Raw genomic sequence first — 12,395 nt, forward strand, 5'->3', positions numbered from 1 at the left:
CCCGGCATGGTTTACCATTAGCTTGCAGGTCGTGAAGATATGGGCTTAAAAATTCCATATTCTCGTCTTTTTCATCTACGTAGGAAAAAACTGCGCTAGGCTTTCCGCAGTTCATAGCGATATGTCCCAGTTTGTGGCACTTATAGCAGCGGATCGGTCTAAAAGGCTCGAATTTTCTTTTGTGTTCTTTTTGTGCGGTTTCTCCGTTAAGTTTCTCCTCGCTCTCTTCTGCGGGCTTTTCCGCCATGTCTACAGGCTCCGATCGTCTAGTCTGCGAACCCCTTTTGATCGGAAATGCTTTCCGCGGTCCATTTCGACCGTCCCAATTACCGTCCTCGGCGTTCAGATTTCTACGCGTTGCGTACTCTTCGGCTAATTCAGCCACCCTTTCCACAGTGTTTACATTTCCTCTGTCTTGCACCCACAGCTTCACAGATGGTGGGATGCTTTTGTAAAACTGCTCTAGACGCATGCATTCAATGATCCTGTCTCTGCTCTCGTACGCTTCCGCCCTTTTCAGCCACTCGACTAGGTTGGCCTTTAAGCCGTATGCAAACTCCAGATACTCCTCGCTATCTTTCTTGCCTATGCTCCTAAACATTTGCCGAAAATCTTCCGCTGAAAGGCGGTATTTCTTCGGGACACTAGCCTTAGCTTTCGCATAATCATATGCATCCTGTGCACTGTCTGGCGATTACTTCCGCCGCCTCACACGGCAACATAGACAGCAACCGCTGTGGCCATGTACTCGGACCGAAGTTCATCTTCTCGCAAGTCCTTTCAAAATTGCTTAGGAACAAGCCTATGTCGGTCCCGACCTCAAATGGCTTTAATAGCCTGTCCATGCGGTACGATTCTGCCTCACTTGATCGTCCCAGCGCGCCTTCACTTCCTTGAGACAACTCCAAACGTTTGCTTTCAAGTTCAAGTTGCATTTTTCTTAACTCGCGTTCTTCTCTTTCCCGTTCTTCTCTTTCTCTTTCCCGTTTCTCTCTCTTTTTGTGAAGTTCCAATCCCATTTCAATATCTTCCTCACTGGCCTGTTCGGAAATGATATGCAATAATTCCGATTTTAGCATTTCCTCGCGTACATCTAGGCCCAGTTCCTCATCAACAATTCGTCTCTCAGCAGTGTCCTTAACTCCATGATTGCTGCTTTACTGCGTTGGTCCTGCTCGCTAAACCTATCTAGGAAAACACAACCTAGCTAACAATCAACAATATAGCTTCCCTATGTTCTGAACAGAACAACCACAAAATGAAGCCTAGAGAGTCAAAGAAATAACCAAGCACTCACCGCAGACACAGCACGACGTCGCAAAGTCCGTCTCACCGCTGTCAGCCAGTTGTGAGGATTGGGAGGTCAATCCCACCGCTCGTAACCAGTTGTCAAGATTGCAGTCGGGCATGAATTAGATGGTAGCTGGCCCATGCCCAACTTATCCACGCTGATGGCGTTGTTGAAGGGAAGGACTGCTTCTCATCGAGAACGAGGAATATGGGTTTATTTACAGTATCTACATAAGGACATTGCAGTTCATCAGTCTAGCATGACTGCGAGAGAAAGTACATCAGTCTAGCATGACTGCGAGAGAAAGTACACTGAGCAGCCGCACAACAGCGGTTTATAAACACTCGGTCCTCTCTCGATCCATAGGTGAGGGAACCGTTCGACCAGTCAACGTACACGAGCCGCCTTTGAGCGGGAGGGCTTCCGCACCGGTTGCACGGACCCGACCGAGGACAGACGGTCTTCGCAGAACTCGGGGCTTACGTCAGGAACGGTGCGTGGGAAGGGGCCTCCAACTACGTTCCCTCGGGAACACACTTGCTCACAGCAGACTTGGTTGGCGGTGGCATGTTCCGTCACAAAGCCTGGTTCGTCGAGCTCATCTCGGCAATCCCCCGACCGAGGGTCGAGGACACGGCGTATTGTTCTCCGTACACAGTAGACTTAGTGACGCCGTGTGGCTAGAGCGTAGCGGTGGCTTTCCTGGAAAAGTCGACGCCGCTCTCGCACTTGGCTGGCAAAACTTGCACTTCAGCGGGCCCGTTCTTAACAATATTCGATTAAGAACAAAAATTTCACTGATTCTGTTTTTAACTAAATACTTTGTTGGTCATTGTAGTTTACGAATTGTCGCCGGTGAGTTCACAAGGCGTGTCCTCTTGGAACGAATACTCAGGATGACACCCGTGTTTAGGTATTCATTCCCAAAGTGTGCGAACAGGTACATTGGAGTTGAAGTTACTTTTTCTGCTTCAGTGGGAACCGAACGGCGTTTTGTTTTTATAGGTAAGTGGAATGTAGAGTAGTGCATTTCTTAGCGTAAGTTGACGGTGCATATATCAAAGCTCATGCCATCCTCAGAATTCGTTCCGAGTGAATATGCCTCGAAAACTCATCAAATGTGTAAAGTGAAACGAATGCCGTAAATCAATTAGTTGCAAGCCTAATTAGTGAAATGTTGTTATTCAGTCAATAATGCGTATCGACTTATTGTGCAAGCAATGTCCGCTTCATCAAGGACTCCAGATGAAGGATTGTAATTGTGCCATCGGCCACACACAGTATAACAGAAAATTCTTTATAGTCTAAAAAAATCATGAGCCACTCCACTCTGTGAAGGTGTATGACCAGCGAAGCTGTTTAGTGCATGGCACAGAGGTGGCATAGAATTTTGATCAAAGGTACGAACGTATTATTGTCCTGATCTGCGGTCATCTTGATGATATAAGTATGCACACACATTCGCGTGTCACAGAATACAATGAATTCCTTTCCCCAGCACAGGGTAGCCAGCCGGGACTTACACTGGCTAACCTCCCTGTCTTTCCTCTCCTTTGTCTCTCTCTCTCTCTCTCTCATATTCCCTTAAGCAATAGCTCATACCCTCGTAAACGCGGCCACCCCATTACGACGACAGAAGTGAAATTATACGCTGGAATGATGAGCGGGAACAGAGCCAGCGTGGAAGACGACGATGCGCGACCCATCGCTGATGATGACAGTTTTTTGCACAACGGCGCCAGCTGTAGAAAAAGACGACGACGCTCGAGCCATTGCTGATGATGATAGTATGGGTCCCAGTAGTCACAAGGGTAGTCCAAGGGCACGTTACAGGTCCCCGAGCCCACAGGGTATGTGCCATTGGGCTTGGACCTTGCCTGCGCTACCACCAGGATCGGCCCACTTGATGATAGTTTTTGCACACAGACGCCACGAAACCCTGGATCTTAGACCTATACAGCTTCGCTGTAAGAAAAGAAAGAAGCACCTAGTCTATATTGCGGAAACGCAGATGCCTTGATAACAAGTGCAATCAGGCTACCTTGTCGAAGGGACATAGTTGTAATCTGTAGTGACGTCCTTCGCGCTTCCTTTTTGCTTGTACAACCAACGCGTTTCGGATATAAAAAGGCACAACTCGCTAATGCTGCCATTGTTTAGAGCCTATATATATGTCTTCGCGACACTTCCAGTGCACTCGGCTTGAGCTATGGCGACAATGGGGCTAGATGAGGTGTATAGATTTGAACCATTGTTCACGTGACATACACCCAGCTACTGAGAACAATTTCCGCATCACATTTTCGCTCAGTCGCGTTCGGTAAATGAAGTTCCGGATACATGTGAGCATATAAAAAAGGCAATCGAATGCGACTTGCGCTAGTATTTCGAGTCCCGGTCATCCGACGATATTGGTACGTGGAGATTGCTCATTGCATCCTTCGCACGGTTGCGCAGCTAGTGGTGCTGAAATCGCGAGAAAGGCTAAGCTATGTCGGAGTTTGAACCCGTGTGGTGGGCGGCCCCAACAGATTATATCTTGATGAGTGCTGAGACAATGTTAGGGGAATGATACTTCTCTGGTTTTTAAAGCCGATGTCTTTCTTGGTAGTTACCCGCACTTTTCCGTATCCGGTGTGCTTCTAGCCTAATTTACGGGCCGATACCGAGGTAACGCATGTCTAAAATTGTGCATTGATTCTAAAAAAATTGATGTGGTATCGATGCTCCCACTGGTACTACCGTGCCATACCACCGCGTCCTGCTACCATGCTGTACCTGTGGTACCGGCGGTAATTGCGGAGCTGGTAGTACAACCCTGCAGCGCTATCACATTGTAGTGGTACCGCGGTGCGGTGCTACCGGTGGTTAAGGGAGTGTTGGCGGCTTGTTTGATTCCCTCGTGACAGCTATAGCCTTTTGAGTCACTGTCGTTGAGACTCTGCGGGTTGCAGAATTAACTCTCAACGCTTCATGGAGTGACGGTGTGGGTCGCTCTAAGCGGAGGCGTAGCAGCCTTCTAATAATCCTATAAGAAGGAAAGTCTCCCCTTCAACTAATAACATATGGGCATACTGCTCTCGCAAGCTGTGTTGGCAGGGTGATGGAACGGCTGATTACGCGCCTCCAGTGACTCCTTGAACATTACAATGTTTATTCAGACGCGATGACAGGCTTTCAAAGTGATCGTTCGTTGGTTGACGACGTCATTGATCTTGCGTCTTCGATTCAACAACAGAAATCATCCAAATTCCTCTCCGTCGCGCTCTCTTTAGACGTGAAGGGACCTCTTGTGATAATGTTCCTCATAAAGCTATCTTTGACGCGGTCGTAGCTGCTAAATCGGAGGCCGCACTTTTCGGTAGATTCGGAGCTACATCACCCCTTGAACTCACAGAAGTTGGTCAAACTCACCCCTACACGAGCCATGGAGTTCGGCAAGGTGACGTTTTGAGCCCAGCTCGAAAGCCATCGCTCGGAAAGCACAGGGACAGTCGGTGTGTTCTATGCTTCAACTGTGAAAATCGCTCTTCATGGGTTCTTTGCGTTACAACACTCCGGTGCTGTCAAGCACCCGGAAGAAAAATATCGCAGTGCTTCAGAGCATGCAAGCCCAAGCGATTAATGCCTTGGTCTACCCCGATGCGTTTCAACAGCCGCAGCAATTGCCATCACCAGGAAACTTCCCATCAATACGTATATTAGCACAACCACGCTTAGAGGTTCTCTTCGACAATTTTCCTGACTCCAGTCGCTACACCTTACTTTTCTTTCGGAAAGTAAACCAGAGGCAACTCTTCTGAGCATTGTAGCCTGCTACCGATTCTCTACTCCATCTTATTTCACGCCTGCACCAAGGCCACCGTCTGCTTCGCAGTGTCTCCGGCAACCACACATGAGGCTCTCCATTCCAGTAGTTAGAAAAAAGTCCGACTTGCGTACTTGTGCCCTTAATCAAGCCGCTCTACATCTACTGCATGATTCGTACTCCAATCTAGTTCGCATTTATACAAGTGGCTCTTTGAATCTAACCAGCTCTACTGGTGCGGTTGTTATTCCGTCGACATCACTCTGCAAGAAGTTCAAGATCAGCCACTTCACAGCATCGACAGGGTCCGAACTTGCCGCCCTCCGCAGCGCAGTGCTTTATGTGCATCAACAGTCACCAAATTACTGGACTAATTTCTGACTCATAGTAGCCCTACAATCAGCTCTGCGCCGCGTCCCACATGAACGATTGGTGGCAGAGATACAATTACACTGTCATCAAATGGTGGACACAGGTCACGACATTGTATCTCATTAGCTGCCCGGGTGCTGCTTCATCAGTGACAATGAAAGTGCCGACAAAGCTTCCCGTGAGGCACTGGGGAATGTGAAAGCACCTCGATACCATTGTCGAGAATGGATACATCGCTGCACCTCAGCGGTCTCGCCCGTATTGTTACTCTAAAAAATGGAATACACCAGAGTTAACCAACCGGCGCCTATATGCCATGGACCCACATATCAGAGTACAACTTCTACCCGGTTTTACTCGACGGGAAAGACCGTTACTGTGCCGCCTGCGAGTAGGAGTTTCCTTCACGAACGCCTACTCATTCCTAATTGGAGTGGCGGACAGTGCCGATTGTAGCACATGTCGTGTCGAAGAAACAATCAAACATCTCCTGGGTGACTGCCCAATATACGAAGATGAGAGGATTGCCCTTCGGACTGATTTGGAGCATTTAGGTGACAGGGGTTTCACAGACGGGGCGGTGGCCTCGCGCGCCTGCTACGTACAAAGCCACAAAAGCACTGCTGCGCTTCTAGAAATGCACCAGCCTATATGATTGCTTGTGAATGGCTACGCGGCGAACGCTCGATCATGCATATGCCAGTGCAAAATGGGAACTCCTCTTTTCATTCTTCTATTTCACTCCCCTTTCCCCAGTGCAGGGTAACCCACAGGGCTCAGCCTGAATAACCTCCCTGCCTTCATCTTATTATTTTGCTTTCTCTATCTCTCCCTATGGTTCATGCACCCCATTCTCACCCCCAACTCGCCAAGGAAGACATTATCTTTCATCGACTTCAACTAGAGGTTGAATCGCCTTCCAACTGTTATTTGTTATCGCAATGTTATTACTAATGACTGCCATGGTTACAATCATCCCGGGATTCACAGTGCTGGCGCATTTGGGGAATGGTGGTGGTATAAGCTTATTGGTACTGTCAGGATTGGGGGCTCAAGCCCATCGCTCGTAACCCGTTGTCAAGATTGGAGCCCGGCATGAATTCGAAGGTAGCTGGCCCATGCCGTCGTCCAACTTATCCACGCTGAGGACGTTGATGAAGGGAAGGACTGCTTCTCACCGAAAACGAGGAATACGGGTTTATTTACAGTATTTACATGCAGTTCATCAGTCTAGCATGACTGCGAGAGAAAGTACGTCAGTCTAACACGACTGCTTGAAAGAGTGTCTCAGTCCAACATGACTGCTTAAGACAGTGTGTCGAGCATCCGCACAACAGCGGCTTATATCCACTCGGTCCCCCCTTGATTCCACCGCCTCTCCCCAGGACGGCTTACACACACACACACACACACACACACACACACACACACACACACACACACACACACACACACACACACACACACACACACACACGCACACGCACACACGCACGCACGGACGCACTCACACACACACACACACACACACACGCACGCACACACACACACACACACACACACAGGTGCACGGTCCGGAGCCGACGTCAGAGGGGCTTCGTAGAACTCGGAGCTGACCCGGGTAGCGCGCCCGGGTAGCCATTGACCTGCGTCTTGGTCGGCGCGTGGAAAGGGGCCTTCGTCGACGTTCCCGCGGCAACTCCCCCACTCATAGCAGAACAAGACGGCGTTGGTGGGTTCGGTAACAATAGTTCGCCCGCCGAATGCATTCAGTCACAATGGCGACTTAGTGACGCCGTGGCTAGAGGTTTGCGGCGGCGCTCCAGGAAGCGTTGACGCCCGTTGTCGCAACTGGCTGCCAACGCTTGCACCTCAGCTGGGCCGTTCTTAACAGTACATGCATACGGAAATGATGAAAATAATTCCGTAGCAGACGTGAGCTTCTTAGAAGCGTGTATCCGAGAACTCGAATCTCTAGGCTTTTCAGAAAAGGCAATTTGCCGGAGCCTCTGGCGCATGCATATGCATGGTGAGATAGAGAAATGACAAATGATAGGCAGGGATGTTAACCAGGACTGAGTCCGGTTGCCTGCCCTACACTGGGGGAAGGGGAAATGGGAGGGAAAGATTAAGAGAAGAGAAAGTCCACTGTGGATATCACCGACGCGGTAAAGTTTTCTGCTCTATATCCACTGACGGTCACTCAGTCCCGATCACAGACGGTCGCTCAATCCAGTAGCTTTCAAATATCGCAACAGCACTTTTGTGGCCTTTTGTAGTTGCGATACGCGAGGCCGGGGTCCCAAGATCTTGTTCAAGGTGAACGGCTTTCTAACTGATTCAGAGCTGTGCAGAAGTCATGTCTTTCATTTTCCAAAGATTGGCAGTAGCACAGTAGGTGTTCTATAGTCTCCTCGATACCGCAGGTATTGCACTCGGCGCTATCAGCCATTCCAATCAAACACCTGTATGCATTGGTAAATGTGACGCCCTTGCGCAAGTGGTACAGCATTGCTTCCTCATTTCACGGAAGCCCAGGTAACAGCTGCAGTTGCATAGATGGGTCAAGGGAATGGGATCGATACTGGGTGAATTCAGGTGTGTGCCACTTCTCGAATGTCATACGATGCGCTAGCTTGCTTAAGTGTAGGGCTATGTCAGTCCTCGATGAAGGTACAGAAACAACGTGTTCTCCTTCGTGTGCTTTCCTAGCAGCTTCGCCGGCGAAGTCGTTGCCGGATGTACAGCAATGACCCGGGAGCCACTGAAACACGACGTCGTGTCCTTTCGCATACATATGATGGTGCGCTTCTCGTAGCTGCGACACAAGCTGTTCACAGGACCCGCTACGAAGAACTGACAAAAGACATTGCAGTGCCGCCTTCGGGTCGCAGAATATCGCCCACCGATTAGCCGGTTGGTTGTTAATATAATCAACGGCACCTCGGAGGGTAAGAAGCTTCGAACCAGCCGATATTGTAACGTAAGAAATCTTGCATGTGATGCTTATTGATCGGGATGCTATAACCACTGCGCCGGTTGATCTGGTCTGAGTGGAAGAGCCATCCGTATATATGTGGACTCGCTCAACGTAGAAAGTGTTCAAACAATCCAGAGCCCCTTGCTTCAAGGCCAAAGTACGTAGGTCAGTCTACTTTCTTATCCCTGGAACCGAAAGGCGCACTTAAGGTTGTTTTAAACACCACAACGCGGAGGCTGAACGTGCCGGGAGTGTGAAGCCCGATGGTAGGGAGGCATGATGAATGCTGACCGCGTTGGAGAATGACGCCCGTGGTCGTTGTCCTGGAAGGCAGGCAAGAGAGCTCGATTGCATCCGTGAAACGGTGACGAATATGAGCCTTAACCCTGTCGATGGTAATGTAAGTCGTGATTAGATGCTCTTGAGTTATTATAACAGTTCCTGCTGCTGAGGCACTCCGCGCAAAGCCGAGGCAAACGCGTAGTGCCTGTGCTTGCACACTGTGAAGCTCTCGAAGATTTAACTTGCATGTCTTAGCAAGCACGGGAGAGCCATAGCGTAGGAATCCGATATAAAAAGTGCTCGGTACAGCTGTAGCATGGCGCACAATGACAATCCCCTTTTTTGCCGGTGATGAATTTGAAGACATGAACAGTAGATGTGAGGTTCTTCAAGTGGGCAACCTAAGGGCTCCAAGAGAAGTCTCGATCAACAATGACACCCGAAAACCGATAATTTATTTTGTAGGAGATAGGCTGGCCATTAATGTATACTGGATAACCAGACATCGCTTTTCGTGTAAAAGCCACTAACGCACATTTGTCTGTCTAGTTGGTTAGGCCTTGTGTGCAAACATAGCTAGATTTCGGTGTTGCTGCTTTCTGTAGCCTTGCACGAACATGCACGCGAGTGACCGCTGATGCTCAGATGCAGACGTCGTCGGAGTAGATTGAGACATTCGCTGTTTCCGGTAGGAATTCGGCCAGCCCAAGAGGCACGAGGTTGAAAAGAATAGGGCTTAGAACACTGCCTTGGGGAACGCCTCCGAATGTGTAGTGGTCGGTAGTCGGACCATCTTCCGTACGTACAAACAAGAACCTTTCTGTCAAGTAGTCTTGTATCCATCTAAATACTCGCCCTCCTAGTTCAACTGTCAGAAGTGCGTCTAGGATGGCTTTACGCGAAGCGTTGTCGTACGCGCCTTACACGTCAAGACAGAGTGCTTGGTAATCGCTTACAATAGTTTTGCTCCTCTACAGATGACACTAAATCGACGACACTGTTAATTGATGAACGGCCTCGTCGAAATACTGCCGTAGAGTCAGGGCAAGTTTTGCGGTGTTCAATGTACCATTCGAAATGCATGAGGATCATACATTCCATGAGCTTCCTGACGCTGTTGGCGAGTGCGATAGGCCGATATGACGCCAGTTCCGGCGGCGACTTTCCTGCATTTAGGAGCGGTATCAGGCGGCTGTGTTTCCATTCCTATGAAACGACGCCATCTTTCCATGAGCTATTAAAAAGGGTGAGAAGTTCTCGTCGTGCTTCTCGACCTAGGTGGCGCAAAGCAGCATATGTTATTCCATCGAGCCCTGGTGAAGACGAACACCTACAGAGCGCCATAGCAGCTTCCAACTCGTCCATAGAGAATGGAGCGTCCATGCTTGTATCTCGAGGACCGGGAACGTCGCTTAAGACCATGTCAAGGGGTAAAACGGTCCCGCCGGTGACTTTCGCACGAAATTCTTCTGCAACGTCTATCTCACGGCAGTCTTGAGAGCAAGGGCGTTAAAACTGTGTCATTGCTGAGGACATGAGCAAAGACCCCGTAGGGTACGCCGCACACAGGATAGTGGCTTGCGGCGGTCCAGTGACTTGCAAAAGTATTTCCATTTTTTTTTATCTGCTAGCTTACCCATTAGGCGCTGTATCTTCTTTTTCATGCGCCGAGCAACTCTGAGGTCAAGAATGAACTTCATGCGCATGCAACTCCTTTCAGCTCGGCGACGTAATGCACGAAGCCTTTCCAGTTTAATGCCATACTCTGTACGCTTCCGTGAATGTGTGAATCAACGCTTACATTCTTGCATTGCGTCTACAGTTATGTCTTCTAACCTGCGTGCGGTATGTTTCTTGCATGCGTCTCCTACACGATATTCAAAGAATGACCAGTCGATTTGGCGAAATACAACCCATAATGTGGGTTCTAATCCATCGATTCTCACATAGGTCGGAATATGATCACTTCCATGGATTTAATATCAGTAAACCACTGCACGCTTGAAGTCAGGTACCGTGACACCACTGTCAAGTCAAGGCAGCTGCTGTACGTTGTTCCTCGCAGAATTTTCGGGCTTACATCATTTAGAAGAGATAGGTTGTGGCCTGATGCAAATGATATGAGTGACCTGCCCCTTGAATTTTTCCTGTAGCTTCCCCATATCTGGTGGTGAGCGTTGAAGTCCCCTGTTATTATCCGAGGACCGCGAATCACAGCCATATCTTTTAGTCTTTTGCAATCAAACTGACTTGTTGGGGAAACGTGGACGCCACTAAGTGTAAAAGACAACTTTTTCTTTTGTAACATTTCACATGTTGAATAAAGGTGAATTGAATTGAATTGAACTGAATTAGCGCAGATGTATTGGCTACCGTCATGTAGAAGTACGAGTTGGTCCTTGTGCAAGATCCTTGCGAATGTAAACCAGAACCTTATTATACTACGGGCACAGGTAGTTGAAACGAAGGGTTCATATCCCGATAGTCTTATCGTGGCTGATAAGTTCGGTTCACAGATGACCAGTGTAGAAAAATGGTTTTCAAACACGAACTGCCGGTAATCCGACATGCAAGATCTCAGGCCTCTCGCATTCCATTGAAAAATTGGAATATGGCATTCTATTGGGCTTCTATTGGCATTCTATATGGCATTCTATTGAGTGGTTTTGTCACGTAAAATCCCACAATTAATTTTTAAATTTAACTCCTGCGGGGACGGTACAGTATCCGCCTCCCGTGCAAGAGGACCATGATTCAAATCCCGGGCCGCACAATTCTCCACCGGAAAATACCAGAAAAAAAAAACAACCGTGTGTTGAGGAAATTGCACAAACAGGCCTGGAGTGCGGCCTGATCCCGGTGACCAGAACCGGTAACGCACTCTCTCACCAGAGCAGGATTGGCCACCCTGGTGCAGTACTTGGCCACAACCTCCTATATGAACACAGCAATCAAACCCCGGCCCTCAGTCCCCAGCAGCTGCGAAGCAACTGACCACGGCGGCGGTCAGACCTGCGACGCTGCAGAGGGTGCTAAGAATGCCTGGCTCCGGACAGGCCGCCATTGGAATATGAACCTGGCAACGTTTAACGCTAGAACGTTATCTAGTGAGGCGAGTCTAGCAGTGCTATTGGAGGAATTAGAGGGCAGTAAATGGGATATAATAGAGCTCAGTGAAGTTAGGAGGCCAAAAGAAGCATATAGAGTGCTAAAAAGCGGGCACGTCTTGTGCTACCGGGGCTTAGCAGAGAGACGAGAACTAGGAGTCGGATTCCTGATTAATAAGAACATAGCTGGTAACATACAGGAATTCTATAGCATTAACGAGAGGGTGGCATGTCTTGTTGTGAAACTTAATAAGAGGTACAAAATGAAGGTTGTACAGGTCTACGCCCCTACATCTAGTCATGATGACCAGGAAGTCGAAAGCTTCTATGAAGACGTGGAATCGGCGATGGGTAAAGTCAAAACAAAATACAGTATACTGATGGGCGATTTCAATGCCAGGGTAGGCAAGAAGCAGGCCGGAGACAGACAAGTCAGTGGGGGAATATGGCATAGGCTCTAGGAATAGCAGAGGAGAGTTATTAGTAGAGTTTGCAGAACAGAATAATATGCGGATAATGAATACCTTTTTCCGCAAGCGGGTTAGCCGAAAGTGG

General features: G+C 48.8%; 1 protein-coding gene across 1 annotated transcript in view; it reads left to right on the top strand.

The window, feature by feature from the left end:
- Positions 1 to 3,634: 3,634 nt before the first annotated feature.
- The window catches only part of LOC140213621 (uncharacterized), a 36,406-nt gene continuing 27,645 nt past the window's right edge, over positions 3,635 to 12,395 (top strand). Inside the window, exon 1 of the mRNA XM_072284873.1 lies at positions 3,635 to 3,705. The gene's annotated coding sequence lies outside the window, so the exon portion shown is untranslated. The remainder of the gene's footprint in view (positions 3,706 to 12,395) is intronic.

Source organism: Dermacentor andersoni, chromosome 10, assembly GCF_023375885.2.
Source record: "Dermacentor andersoni chromosome 10, qqDerAnde1_hic_scaffold, whole genome shotgun sequence".
Taxonomy (NCBI): domain Eukaryota; kingdom Metazoa; phylum Arthropoda; class Arachnida; order Ixodida; family Ixodidae; genus Dermacentor; species Dermacentor andersoni.